Raw genomic sequence first — 21,482 nt, 5'->3', positions numbered from 1 at the left:
TCCCCTAACTTTTTATTTGAAACCGGGGCAAAAATTGATGGAGCTAAGCCTGCCAGCCTATGGGATATCCCACCCTAATAGGGGTCTTCTTGAACCCTGAGCCCATCCTCCAGTCTGTCTCTGCTTCTCTCTGCAGGCTGTGTTGATGAAGTGCTCTGCGCCTGCAGTAGTCCAGCGGTGTGCCATGCATGATAAAAAGCAAGCGATGGTGGGAGAAGCCTGGGGAAGAGCTGTGCAACACAGCTGCTGGTACAAAGCTGCAGGCCAGAAGCCATGCTGCAGGCTGGGAGGTGAATAAATGATTTGAATGGCAGTAAAATGTGGATGCAAATTGGCGTGGACTGGTGGATAAACATACAGTCAAATGCATGAGGTGACACGCATAAACAAAAGTGAGTGCCTGGATTTATCTGCAGACACAAGCAATGCATAACCGCGACCGCAAATGCGCACACACACACACACACACACACACACACACACACACACACACACACACACACACACACACACACACACACACACCCAAACAAGTCTGCATATTGTAAATCTGTGCATATAGTCAGCTCCATGATCATCTACAAGAGATGAATACTGACAAGAACAAGATACTGAAGGGGAAAACAACCTGTTTTTCCTCTTCTATGACACATCATATATATTCACATCTTAACCTGTTATGTATTACATTTATATACAAGACAAGTGGATGAAAAGATATGCAGAGAAACGATGGGTTTTGGAGTTCAAATTGGCATAAAAACACATCTTGATTTATTTTTCAAAGTAAAGAGCTCACATAATACCACAAAAAAAAGAGGAAAAAAAAAACCCATCCATTACATGTGTGTGTGAAACATGCCTACTTCAGTCTCGAAGCCCAGAGGATTAAATTAGAGAAGGAGTAGCTCCTCTGTTATGAAGAGGCGAAGGTTGGACCACTCCATGGGTCACACTTCCAGACTCCATCAGCACTCCGGGCCTCATTGAGAAGAAGATCTCAGGGGTCCAGGGCGGACAGGATGACCTGAAGTTGGCCTGAGGGGCACAAGCTCAGACAGGCAGATATCATTGTACAGGTCAACTGCACTTCTCAAGGGTGTGATTAAAAAGTTAGAGGTGCGATTTCTGCTGTTGCTGCAAAATAGAGTGCAGTCTGTTACCTGAGGCAAAGGCTGTTCACATTCTCTCCTTGAACATTTATATTTTGGGGCGTTTGAATAGTTTAAATATTACCACCAAGATTGATCAGAATATTAAATTGAAATTCATTTTTTATGTAAAAATCCTCATTTTATCCTTCATCTGACGTTGACTGGACTTTTTGCCTGAAACTAAAACTGCAACAGAACACTAAGCCCATACATTTAAATTTTCTGCACATGAGCCGTCCTCATTGATTTTTCTTCCTGGGGCGACAAACAGGTTCAGGCAGTGATACCTGCCCAATGTTTTGCCATGTAAAATTAATAAATGTCCAGCTGCTGTTCATCTACTGAATCTTTTTCGGACCAGCTGAGTCACCACAGCACAACAGGCGGACAATGACTAAGGGTATTTTCTCAGATACTGTGCTGAAGTAGCCTAGCCGCGCTAGACAACCCACGGCAACCAATTTAATTCTCTGCCAGGGTGGGTCTTGTTACCCTCCATAAGGCTCGAGGTTGGATGCTCCTAAAACTGGCCGGACGAATCACCATGAAGTGTAGAGTCAGAAGGCGGGCGTAACTATGTGACGACAGAGGCATGACGATTCTGACAGAAACAACCAGAGCACAATAAACAGTTATCTTTCGACTTGGCTTTGACCACAGCCCTTAAAGATTTGAAGCTAAAATTCAACTTGAAAGATAAAATTCAACTTGAAAGATAAACAAAGGACGGCACTGAAGTGTTTCATTGAGAAGACAGACGTATTTGGACTTATGCCGACGGGATATGGCAAATCCTTAATATACCAGTTGGCTCCGCTGGTTGGGAAGCTAATGGGACTTAGCCACAATCCGGCGCTCTTAGGAACTACGTCAGCCTATTCGTTGCGCTGATTGGTTGTATACCTACCCAATTGCTGCAGAGTGATTTGAAAGACAACCTTTTAGCCCGCCTCCCTCCCTGTCGAGCGTTCCTAGACCCTTGTGTCTTAAGAGCTGGGTCGTGGCTAGGCTAGTGCTGAAGTACAATTCACTTCTTACCTCACTTCACTATGTTTATGTTTCTGCTGCCTTCTAGCTCTATTACACAGATTCATTTAAATGCTGTAGGTATTCACTTAGCAGATAAATACTCTTCTTGTAAAACTGATCATATCATGTAAAGCACTGCTACAAATGAAACTATCCAACAGTATAAAAAGTAGCTAAAATTAGTTATTCCTCCACCAGCTACACCATTAAAAGTGGATCTTTGTTGAATTGACATATAAAGGTCAGGCTACTAGTCATAGCAGTGAGCACCAATCAGCCAGTAAAAGCTATTGAATGAGGTCTTCAGTGACTCTGGGGGAGCTGTATTTAGTCTGACAAAACAGCCCTTATGGTGTTGGGCATGGAGACAACATATTTATAATGCACTTGTTCTTTAATTACTGGATGATGCCGGTTAAAGGTCTGATAATGGTAATTACATAATAAGAAATGTACAGAGACTGAATTCAGGTTATTACAGCCACTCCTGCTGCAGATATGACAAGGCATCTTCTTTTGTTTTGTACTTTTTGGAAGATTAATACTAAATCACTGCTGTATTCGCCTTATACTGAACACCTCTAAAACTAATGAAATGGTGATTGACTTTCAGGAGGAAGAAGTCCACACCGGCAGTGGTCACCTTCTTGGCACAGAGATGGAGGTTATCTCCAGCTAAAAACTGTTGCTTGGATCCTACTCAAAAAATGAGGCAACATTTTCCAAGCACTTTTCAGTAGTTTAGTGAACTTCTCTCTTTTTTGATTTAGGAAAACTCAAAAATGTGTATTTCACCAAGTTAAAAGTTTTGAGTATAGCCTTGAAGAAAAAGCCAAAAAAATGAGTTGAACTAACTTAAAAAATAGTCAGCTGTTAATGACATCATACTTAATTAAATAAAATAAGATGATGTCATACACTCAATCTTATTGATTTAATAAAATTATTTTGCATGTTTTGAAATTCTAAATTAATTTAATTAATTAATTAATTAGTATGAAAAAAACAATAAAATCTGGTACACTGAAGAAAGAAAAGTATTTGTGTCCAACATTTATTAATCAAAAGCATTTTCTTCAACTTCACAGTTCTTAGCTGTTTAAATACAATTTCCGTTTTAAAAACTAAAACAGATCAAAGTAAACTGTGACCTGATCTTCAAGTGCTGAACAGAACAGTGTTTTAGCATATGCACATATGCCCAAGGGTATGATAACAAACAAAGTTTTTGATTTTTAAGATTCATATTCGAACACTTCAACAATTTACAGAATACAAATTCTGACCTGCAGCTGATAAAATCTTCACAGTGAAAACATTCCTCATAAACTCCACCTACACCTGTCTACAAGGACAATTAACAAAAGAACAATTGACTTGTTGGTGGGTGCTCTCCATTAAGCTCCACAGCTGTCTTTGAAACCCAGGTACGACGTTGTTGAACAGGAGCTAAAACTGTTCATGGTGGACCAGCTTAGGCAAGAAGCTGCGGTTGGTTTTGGCTGCAGAAAGTCTAGTAAAACCTTTAGAAGACCTCAAATGTCTGAGAGTTTGGGTGTATATTCCAGATTTAGGGCATATGCTAATCTGAGGAGTAGGCAGCATACTCTTGCTGGAGTTTCAAGACCAGGAAGCACTGGGACATCCTCGATGAGAATACCAGCAGCATCTTGCTCCTGGCAAGTGTAGATTCTCAACCTTTGAGTTTTCAGTTCCTCGTGTATATTTGTCTCTCTTGTTCCCTGTGTGACATACAAAGAGAACACAGGATGAAATGTCTCATTTGTTGAAATGATAAATAAATTCAATTCAAATTTTATTTATATAGCAGCAATTCCAGTCAAATTGTCTCAAGACGCTTTACAGAGCCCATATGCCTGAACCCCCAGAGCAGCCCTAAGGCGACAGTGGAAAGGAAAACACCCTTTAACAGGGAAAAAAACCTCAACTAGAACCTGGCTCTTTATGTGGGGGGACCCACCTGCCTGCTGGTCGGGCAGGTTGAGAGGGACAGAAGAGGTGTAGAGGGAGGAGAAGGAGGAGGGATGGGAGACAAGGAACATACAATAAATAAAAATAAACAAAAATAAACCAACAAAACAGAAACTAAACTTACTGTCATTTGGAAAGTAAACCCCGTCATGTCTGAGTAGTTTTGAGATTTCAGTGTGGTTGTATGTTTTGGGGCTTAATAAACCCCTCTTGCCTTACCTGTATCAGTTCCATCAGCATGTTCTTGATGTGCTGACCCTCTGACGTTGCATCGAACAGCTGCAGGAGCTTTGGACTGTCCAGCTGGGACATCAATGTTGACTGTAGTGGAACTGCAGTGCACCTACGAAACTCCTCACTGATCTGAAAGACAGCAGGTGTTTTGGACTTTCAGGAGGTGTAAACACAGCCTTTGAATTTTTGCAATCATTATTACTGTTTAAAAAAAGTGTAGGTTCAGGAACAGTAAAATGAGAAATTATTTACCTTGAATGGTTCGAAGAGGGGAGGCCATCTTTCTTTAAATTCTGCCACTCCTGGGGACTGCACAATCACTTCCATTATTCTGTAGCTGTATGTTTTGGCCATCATGTAACTAATACTATAATTTACAGGGCCATCCCATCTGTCAGAACAAAATAAAGAGAGGTATTACTATGGGTAAAGGTTTTAACAAAAGTTCCACTTTGTAGCAACAGTTCAGCAGAATGCTGAAAATTATTTAACCTATGTTTTCCTGTAAAGCTTTAAAATTTACTATTTAACTTTACCTGACTATCCATAAGGGGTGAGGAGATAAATGAACACCTTAAATCTGTGTGTAAATTACAGTATAACACAAAAACCATGTACTGCAATAGCCTCTAACCTGGTTGATTTACTTGAGGATAAATTGCTGCACCTGATGTTGACACAGAGCTTCTGGGTTGTATTTCTCTGATCCGAAGGTCTTCTGAAGAAGCGACAAGAACATCAAAAAGGATTTTAATGCAAAGAAACAACTGATAAAAAAATATTACTATATAACAAGTGGATTAAAAGTCTACTAGTGAATCTCAATAAATAGTAATATTGTGAAAAGTTCACTAGTTTAATAATTTGGTTAAAAATTATACTTTTATATATTCTATTTTACTTAGATGGGCAGTAAAATATTTCAAGTCTGTGTACATTTTAATGATAATAGGTCATGCAAATCTGACATCCATTATCTCAGATTATTAGAATATTAAAAAAAAAAAAAAAAAAATTTCCACAGACCACACCACCTATGCCTGCCGTTCCCTATCCATGGGAGAGCTGTTTTTATCTGCCGTTTAGTAATTTTCTTTGCCGTAACAGCAGTAAGTACTAAGTCTGTGAGTGTGTGCGCAGACGCCACCCGTCCGCAGCTGTTCTGCAGCCACAAATAGCGCTGCTAATGATTAACTGGCATGTTAGCATTAGCCCCGCGCACAGCTTGCTGCTAGCTGGAATTTCTACTTCTTCTTTTCCTTTTGGCTTTTCCCTTCAGGGCAAGGGCGTAGGTTTGCGTAGGGATGGTAGGGACATAACACTACCAACTTTTCAAGAGGGTCAAATTGTCCCCACCAACTTTTAAGCAACCTTATTTGCGTTATATAATGAGTTCAGTTATATAGGTAATTTTGATTGTCTTCCCATATGTTGTAAGGATAGAATTGACCCTACCATTATTAAGTGAATTATTTTCATTATGTTCAGACCAGGTTCAGACTTACATTTACCCCTTTTCACTTGCTGAATGTGCCGGTCCAATCAAATGTGCGTTTGATTGGCTGATGACTGAAACCCCCCCCCCACACACACACACACACACACACACACACACACACACGCACACTCACACAGCCCCGACAGAAATACACAAGAAATAAACATGCCGCCTTCTCCGCCCCCTTCGAAGAGGAGGGATAGTAGAAGTTTTTTTTGGCCAGCAGCAGCAGCAGCAGACAACACTGTAAGTAATGTAAAAAGACGTCAGTGTTGTGGACGTGGGGAACACACCACTAATGTTGCTACTGAAAGTCCGACCTACATCAGAGTTAGCATAACATTAAACTGTGTGAACTTGCTAACCTGCAAAACTCGAGTAGGAAGCTGCTTAGAGAGAATTGTCCTCCTGTACGTGTTTTCTACTGTTAACGTTAATTAAATTGTGAGAAATGTAGTGAACTCTGCTGGAAAATATAGAACCAGAAAAACGTGAGCAAGAAGCTGCTTAGAGAGGGAGGTCCCAGTCTGTGTTTCACAGGAAAGTGTTGACAGTCAAAAAAAAAAAAAAAAACACATGCTGCTGCTTTTCTTCTTGTAAACGGCCTGGTTTAGAAGGAAAGAAGGGTAGAGCATGTTGTGACTTTACACTTTTGAAACCAAATACCTATTAGGGCATCTATTTATTAATTAAAATGTATTTAATTACTATCACCTGAACCAATACACATGGAAGTTAGTACAAGTCAATACAGATTTATTTTGCATTGATCATTTAGCTTATCAATTAATTAGGTTCATATTCGTGAGAAATGTAGCCCTGACCCCCGTTCACCCAATCTGTTTGGTCTTATTAATGTCCCGTCCCCAGCAAAAAGTGTACATGCAGGTTATGCTGTTATATCATCCCTACCAATGTTGAGACCAAACCTACGCCCTTGCTTCAGGGGTCGCCACAGCGAATCAATTGCCTCTATCTAACCCTGTCTGCTGCATCCTCTTCTCTCACACCAACTACCTTCATGTCCTCTTTATTAACCACATCCATAAACCTCCTCTTTGGTCTTCCTCCAGGCCTCCTGCCTGGCAGTGGGAAACTCAGCATCCTTCTACCAATATATTCACTCTCTCTCCTCTGGACATGTCCGAACGATCTCAGTCTGGCCTCTCTGACTTTATCTACAAAGCCTCCAACATGTGCTGTCCCTCTGATGTACTCATTCCTGATCCTATCCATCCTGGTCACTCCCAAAGAGAACCTCAGCATCTTCAGTTCTGCTACCTCCAGCTCTGCCTCCTGTCTTTTCCTCAGGGGCACTGTCTCCAGACCAAACAACATGGCTGGTCTCACCACAGTTTTGTAAACCTTTCTTTTCATTTTAGCTGAAACTCTTCTATCACACATCACACCTGACACTTTTCTCCAGCCGTTCCAGCCTGCCTGTACACGCTTCTTCACCTCTTTTCCACACTCTCCATTGCTCTGTACTGTTGACCCTAAGTACTTAAAATCCTCCACCTTCTTGATCTCTTCTCCCTGTAACCTCACTCTTCCACTTGGGTCCCTCTCATTCACACACAGATACTCCGTCTTGCTGCGGCTAACCTTCATTCCTCTCCTTTCCAGGGCAAACCTCCACGCCTCTAGCTTCTCCTCCACCTGTTCCCTGCTCTCACTACATATCACAATGTCATCTGCAAACATCATAGTCCATGGAGACTCCTGTCTTACCTCGTCTGTCATCTTGTCCATCACCATAGCAAACAAGAAGGGGCTCAGAGCTGATCCTGATGTAGTCCCACCTCCACCTTGAACTCCTCTGTTACTCCTACAGCACACCTCACCACTGTCTTACAGTCCTCATACATGTCCTGCACCACTCTAACATACTTCTCTGCCACTCCAGACTTCCTCATACAAAACCACAGTTCCTCTCTGGGCACCCTGTCATAAGCTTTCTGCAGATCTACAAAGACACAATGCAGCTCCTTCTGACCTTCTCTGTACTTCTCTATCAACATCCTCAAAGCAAATATTGCATCTGTTGTACTTTTTCTTGGCATGAAACCATACTGCTTCTCACAGATGTTCACCTCTGCCCTTAGTCTAGCTTCAACTATTCTTTCCCATAGCTTCATCGTGTGGCTTTATTCAGCTTTATTCCTCTGTAGTTGCCACAACTCTGCACATCTCCTTTGTTCTTAAAGATGGGCACCAGCACACTTCTCCTCCATTCCTCAGGCATCTTCTCACTATCTAAGATCCTGTTGAACAACCCAGTCAAAAACTCTACTGCTACCTCTCCGAGACACTTCCATACCTCCACAGATGTATCATCAGGACCAAGTGCCTTTCCACTCTTCATCCTCTTCAATGCCCTCCTCACTTCATCCTTACTAATCTTTCCTACTTCCTGGTCCACAACAGTCACCTCTTCTACTCTTTGTTCTCTCTCATTTTCCTCATTCATCAACTCTTCAAAGTACTCTTTCCATCTTCACATCACACTATTGGCACCTGTCAACACACTTCCATCCTTATCCTTTACCCCTAACCTGCTGCACGTCCTTCCCATCTCTGTCTCTCTGCCTTGCCAACCTATACAGGTCAGTCTCTCCCTCCTTACTGTCCAACCTAGAATACAAGTCATCGTAAGCCCCTTGTTTGGCCTTTGCCACCTCTACTTTCACCTTACGCTGCATCTCCCTGTACTCCTGTCTACTCTCTTCAGTCCTCTCAGTGTCCCACTTCTTCTTAGCTAACCTCTTTCTCTGGATCCACTCCTGCACCTCCTCATTCCACCACCAAGTCTCCTTATCTCCTTTCCTTCCAGATGACACACCAAGTACTCTCCGACCTGTCTCCCTGATCACATTTGCTGTAGTTGTCCAGTCATCTGGAAGCACCTCCTGACCATCCAAAGCCTGTCTCAACTCTTTCCTGAAAGTCATACAACACTCTGCCTTTTTCAGCTTCCACCATTTGGTCCTCTGCTCTGCCTTTGCCCTCTTCAGCTTCTTCACCACCAGGGTCATCCTACACACCACCATCCTATGCTGTTTGGCTACACTCTCATCTACCACTACTTCGCAGTCACTGATCTCTTTCAGATTACACCGTCTACACAAGATGTAGTCTACCTGTGTGCTCCTACCTCCACTCTTATAGGTCACCCTATGTTCCTGCCTCTTCTGGAAGAAAGTATTCACCACAGCCATTTCCATCCTTTTTGCAAAGTCAACCACCATCTGTCCTTCTGCGTTCCACTCCTGGATACCAAACCTGCCCATGACCTCCTCATCATCTTTGTTTCCTGCACCAACATGTCCATTGAAGTCTGCACCAATGACAACTCTCTCACTTCTAGGGATGCTCTGCATCACTTCATCAAGGTCCAACCAGAATTTCTGCTTCTCCTCCAGCTCACATCCTACCTGTGGAGCATACCCACTAACAACATTTAACATCACACCTTCGATTTCTAGCTTCAGGCTCATCACTGGATCTGACACTCTTTTTACCTCCAGGACATTCCTAACAAATTCCTCCTTCAAGATGACTCCTACTCCATTTCTCTTCCTATCTACACCATGATAGAACAACTTGAACCCTGCTCCTAAACTTCTAGCTTTACTACCTTTCCACCTGGTCTCCTGGACACACTGTATAGCCACCTTCCTCCTCTGCATCATGTCAACCAGCTCTCTATCTTTTCCTGTCATAGTTCCAACATTCAAAGTCCCTACTCTCAGTCCTAGACTCTTGGTGTTCCTCTTCTCTCTCTTCCTACGAGCACACCTTCCTCCCCTCCTTCTTCGACCAACAGTAGTCCATTTTCCACCGGCACCCTGTAGGTCGACAGCACCAATGGCGGTCGTTGTTAACCCGGGCCTCGACCGAGCCAGTATGGAAGTCATACATTTGATTTGCATGATTGATTTGGCCAAAGTTTTACATCGGATGCCCTTCCTGACACAACCCTCTGTATTTATCCGTGCTTGGGACCGGCACAATAAGACACTGGCTTGTGTTCCCTTGCAGCTACATTTGCTAGCTGGAATTTCTACAGTAGCAGTAAAAAATAAATAACAGTAGCAGTAACAGAATGAAAATAATTATAATCCTACTAGAAAACGATTATGAAGACAACGCTTGAGGATAATATACAGTAGAAACCTCATTTGTCTACGAAATATGCTTTGTAAGGTTAGCCGTTTTTCATTACACCACATTAAGCAACATTACTGACCTTGTTTCCTACAATACTGGCTAACATAGTGGGAAAACAAGACAAGCCATGCTTCTGCATTGAAGTCAGGATTGAATATTGCAGCAGGCTCATGTTCGTTCGGCCTAAAACCTATTTTTGAGCAATGAAAACGGTTACTTAAATGCATAGACTGTATATAAAGATGGACATAGCATCTGGCTCCAAAAATGAAGCCCACCCGGAAGTGTCAAAAACTTGCAATATCACGCCGTCCGCTAGGGTTGGCTCCAAAAAGCTTTTGCTCAATAGACCCCAATTCATCACCGGAAAAAATAAAATTTGATAGACTGATTTTCTACAGCTCAGGATTTTTTCCCGTTAGTTTTCATGGTCAAAATGAGAGACCAGGTGGCCGATCTTAAAATAAATCAATACTGAATTTTAAATAAATGGTTAAATTTGGCGGAGCCAGGGGACGTGGCTATACTTGATAGACAGTCTTGTCTGGAATGATTGACAGATCCTTTAGGGCGAGGCTTTCAGCAGTCTGGCTTCAGTCTGGCCCGCCCATAGACTGGTCCTGCCCCTAGTTGCTCTCTGGTTTGATGACGCTTTTTACGTCACTGGCTCCAAAAAATCCAAAATAGTGACCAGGAAGTAGCAAAATCCGGGCTTCATTTTCTCGGTGTTGAAACCAACGGGTGACGTCACGGTTAGTTCACACCTGCTTACATGTCTGTAGCTTGTCTGTGAAGACCAAGTTAACCGAAGGAAGGCGCCAGTGTTTGAATGATGCCCGGACATGTTCGTGCTGCAGGATGTGGGTGCGTCCGAAAGCTTTAGTTTTAGTAAACTCTTTAAAATTGAATTTGCTTAATCAATTTTTTGAGAAGTTCAGTAAAATCAATTTTAGGATAGAAAATTGTAAGCTAAGTTAAATATTCACACTTATTACTTATCTGTGACTTTCAGAAACACAAAATAAAATTTAAATTGATTTATTGGAACAGATATGTTTTGTAAAATGAAGTAATAGGAACTTCACCACTGAACTACTATTTACAGTGTAGGTACCTGGGAGTACGGCTGGATGAAAAGCTGGACTGGTCCAGACTCATGGAGCTGGTGTTTAAGAAGGGCCAAAGCAGACTTCACTTCTTGCGAAGGTTAAGGTCTTTTAACATCAGCAGGCCTCTTTTATGTACATTTTACCAGACTGTGGTGCTTTATGCTTTTCATGGTTGTGCGTTGGGGGGGAAGGGACAGAAACTGGCTGAATAAGCTGATCAAGAAGGTGAGCTCCACAACTGGAGTTGAGCTGGAATCAGTCCTGCAGGTGTGAGAATGCTCAGGAACCTGAACTCTATTATGAACAATGCTTCTCACCCACTACATAATCTGGAGGTGTTTCTGCAAAGCACCTTCAGCCACAGACTCATCCACCGTCAGTGCAGGTCTGAGCACAGCAGGAAGTCCCTCCTATCAGCTGCAATCAGGCTTTTCAATTCACCGTAATTCACATTAATGTTCTAACTTATGAGTTACATGCTGTGCATAGGTTTTTAACTTTTCTATTTTTTTTCTAATATATACTATGTATATGGTCATACTGATGACTATTAGTGTTGGTGTTCTGTCGGGTTTGGGGGTTATCTGCATATTAACATTCTGCTGTAACAAGTGATTTCCTGTGAAGGATCAGTAAAGTATTATTCTATTCTATTCTACTTTCATTTAAAATTCTGGCCATTTATAATCCATACATAAGTAAACATCCAGTAAAATAGTACAATTCTCTAAAATGAATCAATTACACTATTTACTTCCCTTTTTTTTGCTATTTTCCTTTAATATTTTTATATTTTTGCTCAAGTTAAATTATAAATACAGGACTTTCACTTTAAAGGATTTACATATACAGTGCCTATTAAAAGTATTTTGAAGTGATTCCTTTTGACTCCTTTTATTGCTGTGCCACAAAAGGGTTACCAAAAAGTGAAAACAGATTTCTACAAATAACGCTGCATGACCTGTCAGAAGTTGTGCATTTTTGCAAAGAAGAATGGGATAAAATTGCAATATCCAGATGTACAAGTCTCACTGAAACCTTTCCGCAGGCTCAATACTGTGATTGTGGTCAAAGGTGCATCGACTAAATACTGACCTGAGGGTGGCGAATACTTCTAAAATTATATTGTTTTATATTTTTAATTAGAAGAAATAAAGATACCAGCTCACTAATATGCATGTAATACGTGCTCCATGTGCGAATTTTGTATGGTTAAGATTAGCACAGAGCTCCAGCATTTGATTATGGTTAATATAGATTTCTGTTTTTGCTAACCCTTGGTATGGCTGATAGATAGATAGATAGATAGATAGATAGATAGATAGATAGATAGATAGATAGATAGATAGATAGATAGATAGATAGATAGATTCTCTTAGCCAATAAAGAATAGAGTTGGAAAGTATCTTAATGGATTTATTCAGGTACTATATCTGAGTAAACTTTCGTGGCTCTTCTTTTCAAAGCTTTGATAGATGGACATCTGGAGAAGAAAAGCTATTCCCTCCCGCCTCTCCTTTTCGAAGCCTCTCCTACCAGATGAGAATGGGCACAAGCACGTGCTTCAGATATGCAACTATGGTCCATCTAAAAGTCAACATTCACTTGTGCTTTAAACAGCATTCAAACCCCACTCCAAGTCCTCACTGAACCATCACATCCTGCTCTCACTGTGTTGCTCTTTATACTATCTTATCTGCTCTGGGTGGAAAGCCCTGTGATTGGCTAAAATCCCCTGTCACAGGTTGGATTATTTAGAGCCGGACATCGGAGCCAGGAGGCAGTGCACAACTCTTGTTCTCCATCAGACCACTTGAACTACAATATGCTACAAGGTTAATATGGATTTTCTTGTCCAGTGATGCCAAGAAGTACTGTCTACCCCTTTAAAATCCCTAAGCCACATATGTACATTTGGAAACACACTGCTGCTTATTTGGTGTTAGTGCCGGAGATGCTGCTGCTGCTGCTGCTCTGCTGACATGTTGATTTCACCACACAGCCACATTTTTAAGTCATCCGTCTCATACGTGTGACAGAACACATATTTTATTCCAACTGTCTACAGAGGCTCGCTTTTAGACTCGCTGTATATAATCATAGACATGACAGTAAGCATACTTTTACACTTTAGGCCTTTTTTCCTGCATCTTAAGAGTGTAACTAACTGTTTTTTGGACTCTGAGAGCCAAAATGGAGGTGACCTACTACTCAGTAATGTGCATGAATGCCTCTTGTGTAGACTCACATGAAGCGCTGGGGCTGCTGCTGTTTCTCTGCTAAGCCCTGAGGGCTGGATTTGGGCAATTTTTTTCACTTTGTCTCTTTCCCTTTTAGATGTGCTCATGTACCAAATGTACCTAGTCTTAGAACTGACTCTGACTTGAATATAATGATCTTGAAAGTGATGGTAGGATCGCCTTTTGGTTAGGGAGTGCCATCAATATTTATAGAGAATCGGCTTCATTTAAAGTGAGAAAGTACCCACACCTTCTGCAAAGATTCTGCAGTAGATGTCTGACTATTCATTCCAATCAGAACAGGACACAGGACACAGCCCTACTTTTCCAAACCAAAATCCAAAAATGTCAGTTTTACATTGACTGTATTCAATGATAGGTTCTCTCTCTCTCTTAACCACCTAAATAAGATAATTACTTGCAATGGCAAGTGGAAAAACTTTGAATTACTTAATCATGTTTTTACAGGGAGCACTGCAGACGTGATCTAATATTGCATTTAGTTATCATGTTCTTTAGGCAGATATAATCCTTAAGAGAACATCTGCTATGGTAGAGAAGAGCTCTGGGCAGCTGTTGATAAACTATGAGCTGTCAGTCAAGTCTTATGTGCCCCCCTTTTTATTTCCCAGAGGGAAACTAAGAGAGAGAGCGAGAACGACACAGAGTTAATCAAAGGAGTAGTTTTGCAATTAAGTGACAGTGAAAGTTACAGGATTGTATCTTAAATCCATTTGGCTTACTTCATGCCTGAGATGAGGGCTCCAAATAGGCTCTGTTGATTCTCAGGTTCAGTGATTAAGCTGGTCATGGCATATAAGAGCACAATAGAGCGGTGTTTTTACACTGCATTTTCTTGTTCATGTTCATCTTTATGCCATCACGGGGAAAGTCTTGAGCAGCACAATCGCTGTTTTGTTTTAAAAATTTATCCTCCGTCATGCATGTTGAGATTAAATTCAAATGTCTTGTGATGTTCATCAGCTTCCCCGATGAATAATTCCAAGAGCCTTCTTTCCGGTTAAAGTAGTTTGTTGTGATAGGACTGAAGGTTATCCTCATGGATCCAGAGTGTGGCCTCAGTGTATGATTACATGTTTAGCTCCAATATTGATGTAATCCACAAAGGGTATTACCCTGTCGCAGCCTACCTTTGGATATGTGCCATGGGGCTTTAAATCTGCACCCAATCTCTCCCTATCTTGCCCCTGCAGCTTTTTCCATCAAACGGCAGCGATTTGGCGCACTTTCCCTGATGGGGTAGTCTCCTGCTGCAGTTGGACAGCTGACCCTCCAGCCAAGGTGCCTCTTCTAACAGGTCCAAATGTTTTATTCATTGCCATGAATGTGGAATCCAGTAAACTGTTAGACCACAACCAAAACAAAATGGCTCAGCCACCTCGGGAGAACCACTTTCCCTGTTGAAATAAGACACCTCACATCTCTGTTGCGGTGGTGCTGCGATCCTCATGCCATGAACAACCACAGTGACAGGTGAATCCATTTCACAGGCTTTAAATCAGATATTCTTTTTGCCTATTAGCCACTCTATTTGACAAAGAATATATTCCTATTTTTTAGACGTCAGGGATAAAGTGTGACACTACTGACATCTCTTCAATGTATTCGTGTTATTCTGCAGTTACTAAGCAACATCATAAGTTTAAGTTTCTTGCATAAAAATGTTTCTTAGATATTGTATATTTGCTATCTTACTGAGTGTTACATAAGAAATTTGACACCACTTATGCATCCAATAGCCTGTTAGGATAGCTTAGCACAAATACTGAATCTGGGGAACATCCAGTCATGAATAATTTGGAACATGATGTTCCATAAAATCAACATTTTTTTATATGAGTTGAGCAAACAAGCTTTTCCAGTTGACTAGTGAGGGCTAGATCCATATGTACAGACCAATACAGGCTTTGAAAGCGGAGAACAAATCCAAACACAGTTGTAGCCATACTACAATAGATATGCGTTGGACTGTCTGCTACAAGGACGGTCGCATTGCCACTCATATCGAAAAACACACAAGGATTGAGCAGCTGGTTACAAATTGGGCTGCAGCACCATGTTACCATGGTTATTCCTGAGGAGTGTCAAGCACAGAGAGCAAGCATAGCAGAGGATTTCTAGAACTTCCTAATTTGTTTGGCTACATTCTTTTAAATTGTGTACAACATAAAGTTCCACAAAAGTCTAGCAGTGCTGACTTCATATACAACTCTGTCAGTGATGAATTATGAAGGTGTGGGTGAACCATCTTAGACCATCTCTCCTCATCCTAAACATTGGTTTTAAGCACATTTGTTTTCCTTGAACATGTGCAGTAGGCATGCTTGTATTGGGGATAGGTGTGGAATTGCAGGTTTTTCGTGCAGTCATCTGCTTAAGTCTTTCAGATTTTGGCAGATGACAAGATCTACATCATGAGTACCCTTGAAGATGCATCGTCAGAAAGCAGTTCAGGGTTTCCGACTTTTCCAGTTTCCACACGTGCATAGACTAGTGAAGACTGAAAACAAACTGCGGATACAGACATGAATGTATTCATACAACAACAGGATTGGACTGGTGTGCACAGGTAGTTGCATCTACCCTCACAAATTTTGGGCTGCACTCAGACATCTGCAGAGAAGTCCAAAAGGGTCTTGGGTGGATAGCAAAATTTGCTTAATGCATACTCTTGCACAAATGGTTGCAGATGGGGGAAAGCTTGAATTATCCCTAACATTCAATACATCGACTTACTGAGATTTAGATGAGAAGAATGAGAAATGTTTTAGCATGTGCAAACAGTCAGGGTTCTGAACTAAGAAATAGATATATATTCCACATATCCCCCTTCAATGTTGCTTTTTTTGTTTTTGCATTATAGTTTTTATTAAGACAAAAGAAGATACTACAACTGCTTGTTAACTAGAATGCTTAAAGAAGTTAATTAGATACTAAATGTGACCAAATATTTACTATACACCAATCAGTCATATCCCTAAAACCACCTAACAAATATGTAGGTCCCCTTTTTGCCATCAAACCAGCTCTGTCCAATCGGCGAATGGACACTTAGCATCCAGGGATGTCCTGTGATGTCGGGCATTTTGGCATCAGAACCTTTGGGTCCTGTGAGTTGTTGGGTTGTGCTTCAGTGGATCAGGCTTATTCCAGTACGTTATGTGGATGCTTGTTTAGATTGGGATGTGGTGAGTTTGAAGGCTTAGCTTAAGTGTGTTGTGGAATTTTCTGTTTAACAAGGCTCAAGGTGAGGAACAAAAGCTTCAATCAGACTGGATCTGTATTTGAGGCATTTATTATCTTGAAAGAGGGAGGTCAAACACACAGCTTGTAGGCTGTTGGTGAGGTTCTCTGCCTGACACAGAGGACAGAAGTTCTGTTACAAAAAAAATGTGACTGACGTCAAACTTCAGCTATTGCTGGGCAGGTTACACTTAATACATTGTTTGTTCTGACACCTTGCAGTTTCTGTTACCAAGTACACAGTTCTTGGTATCAAGTCTGAGTTTGTGGGTTACGTCTGGTGAAGTTCCTGCTTTTGCAGTTGTCAGTGTGAAACTGATGCATCTGGGGTCCTGATTAACTTATCTTCACCCAACAGAAAGCAAAAGCTATACCTAGAAGTAAGACCTGGCTTGTAGCATGGGAACGCGTACAGATTCTGGCCACCATAGGGTGAAAAATGAAGTACCTTGAAATATTTAATGTTATATACCATTTTAAAGGGTGTTGTCTGGGGTATCATCCAGTGACGTTTCAGAGCTTATATGGCATGTTTCTAAATCAGGTCCAATATGCAAAACACAAAAGTATGACGTACACAAAAACGTGACGTATTGGGACTGAGGCATAAGAGGAATTTGTTGAAACTAAAGTTACTACTTGTAGTGCTGAAGACAATACCTTTTTGTGAGTACCAATCAATAGTACACACTAACTTATGACATGATTTCAAGCTGGTTCTGTAACATCTGGAAAGCTACAGAGCATGACGTACACAAAACGTGACGTACTATGTGTATCATTAATGGACCTGGTATCAGATATATTAGAAGAAATAGTTGACTATTTAGTGACTAAATCTAACTAGCTACCACTACTAGTAAAATACCATAAACAGCTGGCCTGTATCATTGGTAAGCCATCCCTTGGCTTCATTTTTCACCCTATGGTGGCCAGAATCTGTACGTGTTCCCATGCCACAAGCCACCTATGAGTAAAAGGTTACATTGAAAGGTTATGCTAAACCTAACTGGAACAGAGGTTATACTGAGAACACAGAGCAAACTTTCCATTACAGGTGGAACATGTCAAAGTAATGCCCAAATAAAATCCAGTACCCAAAGTTTCTGAGCAGAAAATTGCATCTTAACAAGAGGATCAATTCTATACACTTAACCTGTTAATGGTTTTAATGTTTTGGCTCATCTGTCTATACTAATGATATTGTGATCAACTAACTTGCAAGAAAGCGAATAATTGTATCGCCCAGAATGCCAAACTATTTGAAACAAAGTGTAGCCGTGGCAACTGAGAGAGCATGCCTGTTTCGCTTCTCAAACCCTAATATTTGAAGGCAATCAGTGGATTTGAGCCAGTGGCACTTTTGATCACGAAATTTCTTCTCCCTCATGAAAAATGCAAGAATATCCCTCATGATCAATAAAAGCCCACACGACTGGATCCCAGGTGATCAGACAGAGTGCATAATACACATTGTGTGTGACAGCTGCGTATTGTGGAATGATTGAAATTGATACAACATCAATGTTCAGTAATCACAGAGCTCCCTGTCTCTTCTCCTTGATCATTCAGAGTGAATCAGACTCAGCCTTTGATCAGGCCCTGGCGCTCTACCCAGAGACTGAGAAAAAGAGACAGGCAGTACAGAGGAGAGGACAGACACAGCCATGTATTTACCCCTGCATTTCAATTTCACTAATGATTATTCACGTCCAGCCACTGTATAACAGCTTGGAGGAAGCCAAGTACTGAGCCAAAGCCTTTATTATAGAAGATCTGAGTGAACATTATTGCTTTTGCTGCATGAAACAAACGCTTCAAGCAATTATAATGATTATCATTATCTGCTGAGAGACACGCTCAACGCAAATTGGCTCTATGTCAGTAATTAAGAGATGCACCCCTTTTTTGGAGGGGGAGGGAGGTGAGTGAAGTTTTCATGGTGCTTTTAAAAATAAAAAGCCTGAGCAATGCTGTGCAGAATATTAATGTCCATCCTATGGGGGATAATTTGACCCCTTCTCTCCGAAGGTTCTGCATTTGAATGTTATCACCTTTCAGAATGGCTAATTACATGTAAGAAAAAGCAAAAGGAACATTTTTTTACAGACTCATTTAAATCCAAATGGGCAACCAACAGAAGAAATGTACTGTCTAAGTCAGGTCTGGATTGTTTAATAGTACTTAGAAAAGTTTTTTCCCCCTCTAATTTCCTAATTCTTTCACTGGAACTTACCCAAGATTGTGTGTGGCAGTGTGTAGCAGTCTAATTTCCCCTCCATGTCGGGCGACGAGTGAATGGCTGCATTAGAGCAACCTATTTAGACAATCCCCATATTAGCAGTCTTCCAGTTACAGTAGCACAAGCAGCCAGTCCAGGTGCAGGTTTATGTGTGCATTAAATTGTACATTAAGTTTGATTTTTATGTTTTCACTGGGGTGCTGCTACGACAGAACGAGGTTAGCGACAACATGACCAAAAGGATAGCTCCAGTAAAAGAGCAGCGACAGGAGAGCCAAACAACAGATGCTCGTCATGGAAGCGCATTATTTGTTTATATCTGACATCTAATCCTCTCAAACAAAAAACAATCCTCCACAAACTTTCACTCGTCACTTCAGCGTAATGAAAACTTTTGGAGAGGATTGTTTCAGAGCGTTTTAGAGTTTTGGCAGGTAAATATGTGGAGCCACTGCAATTTGCTTAGCAGGCCAGAATTAGTGTTGAGGATGCCGTTCTTTTTATGCTTCAAGTGTACGCGCACTTAAAACCTGCAGATAGCTTTGTCAGGTTTGTTGATTTGATTTTTTTTCGAGTGCTTTTAACACAGTCCAGCGCATGCTTCTATGCTTCAACCTCAAAGGCATGCTGTTTCCATCTCACACAATAAATCGGTTTTATGACTATCAGCCTGTGCAGTATGGTATACTGTATGTGCAATACTGTACCTGCACACGTTCTCCCCAGGGTGATTACTCTCCCTGTTTCTGCTTCGATTTTGCACTGCGGACTCCCTATGCAATCAGCCTGCTTGTTGTTTATCTTTTTCTATGTGTTTTTCTATTTAAAATTCAGTTGCTCATTATATTTTACATGACAAAAATCACACGTTTAACACATAAAGAGAGAAAATCTGACTTTTTTTTCAAAGCAACTCCTTGAAGATAGCTATTGACAAACCATCTAATGCAAAGTGTCTTGCTGCTAACCTCATATTAGCGATTCTGCATAGAAGACATAAAATCTCGATACTTTGGCAGCCTCGTTTCTCATCAAAATGTGTAAACGCTACATTAGTCTACAGCTCAAAGTGTATTTTTTAAGGGAAAAAGGCTGTAAGATTTTGAGAGGTTTTTTTAGGTTGTTTTCTTCAGGCAGGAGCTGTAGCAATCTCAAAACTGTGATCAGTATTTGCACAGGTGCATTTTAAATGAAAACCTGAATTTTTTCCGAAATTGAACTCAGTACCCAGTGCCCAGACTTAACCAAGTAGTTGGTTGTTTTGGGGGTTTTTTTTAGCAAAAAAAAACCAGCAAATAAACAGGCACCAAAAAATGGTCCCATGCAGGACAAAAACTCCGGTCTCCAGGATGAAAATCATGTCTTTGATTAAGCAAAGGTTGGATCTGGCCAAGTGACCGAGGACACTACACACAACAGTATGGTTGCAGCCTGTCAATCGCACAGTTTCCCCGCCAATAAACATAATTTAAACATGGTACACCATCTGCTTTCCTCTAAATGGGATCATTATTTATTAAATGCACATTATCTTGTAATGAAGGAGACATAAAACTAGCAAATGAAATCATGAAGTCATAAGAAAAATGTTTAATTGAAGCAACAAATTAAGTAAGAACTAGGATCCTTTTCTCATAGACTTCCTACACAATCAAAATTCTTTTTGCAACCTGAGGAGTTGTCCTCTGTAGACTGTTAGAAAGAATACAAGTTTAAGGCAAGTTTGCTCATCTGGAGCTTTCATTCGCGTTTTATTAACAGTCCATGGAGCAAAGGGAAGGAAATGTGCCTTGAAACTTGTCACTGCCAATACATGGATGCAGGCCAATAGAGAGTAAACATAGGATTTTCAAAATTTTGTAGTTTTTATTGTGGCCATATCTGTTTAACTTTGAAGACCTATGTGACTATTGCATGTTTAATACATTGATTTTGGAGGTATAGGGTGGTGCATTTCTCCAATTTCTGCTAGTCATGTCCCTGCACCAGGTTAACATTTATTACGATAAAATAAGAAAATGATAAGATAATGACAATATAATGATAAGATAAGATAAGATGTCCACAATGTCCACTTGATGCTGGCTCAGAAAGCAACTCAGTCTCCATAGACTCCCATGTTAAAATGCTCAACTTTACAGCACACGTGTTTACAGCCTGGTGCAAATAAGTGGTTGGAATCTTTAAAGTATATTTCCCCTGTTAACTAAAACTCTACAGGGGGTGATTTTGTTGTATATAATTCAATCATTTAAGTGGCATTAAAACTTAAAGTTTTGCATGATTATTATGCCTGGCCATTTTGAGTGACAGGTGGGTGCCATCATAAGGTAATCTGTCAATTAGAGATGTTTGCATGGCCTGACTCAGCTGCACTTTTGCTGCATCTCTTTGCTTATCTGTTCGATTAATCTGGAGTTAACAAGTCAGGCAAATGGAAAGATTGTGACAGGAAAGTTCAAAACCAGTGTTCAAGAAACCTATAGGTGATGACACTATTGGGCTAATAAATCTTTGCATACAGTAAATGAAATTACGAACAAAAATTTG

General features: G+C 40.8%; 1 long non-coding RNA gene across 1 annotated transcript in view; it reads right to left on the bottom strand.

The window, feature by feature from the left end:
- Nucleotides 1-3,236: 3,236 nt before the first annotated feature.
- The window catches only part of LOC127535929 (uncharacterized), a 32,822-nt gene continuing 14,576 nt past the window's right edge, over nucleotides 3,237-21,482 (bottom strand). The window contains exons 2-5 of the long non-coding RNA XR_007944862.1: nucleotides 5,044-5,127; nucleotides 4,662-4,800; nucleotides 4,395-4,538; nucleotides 3,237-3,925 (exon numbers count right to left, since the gene is read on the bottom strand). This is a non-coding gene — a long non-coding RNA (uncharacterized LOC127535929). The remainder of the gene's footprint in view (nucleotides 3,926-4,394; nucleotides 4,539-4,661; nucleotides 4,801-5,043; nucleotides 5,128-21,482) is intronic.

The sequence above is a fragment of the Acanthochromis polyacanthus genome, chromosome 10, assembly GCF_021347895.1.
Source record: "Acanthochromis polyacanthus isolate Apoly-LR-REF ecotype Palm Island chromosome 10, KAUST_Apoly_ChrSc, whole genome shotgun sequence".
Classification (NCBI taxonomy): domain Eukaryota; kingdom Metazoa; phylum Chordata; class Actinopteri; family Pomacentridae; genus Acanthochromis; species Acanthochromis polyacanthus.
The sequence above is the reverse complement of the archived record's forward strand: the minus strand, read 5'-3'. Positions and strand labels throughout refer to the sequence as shown.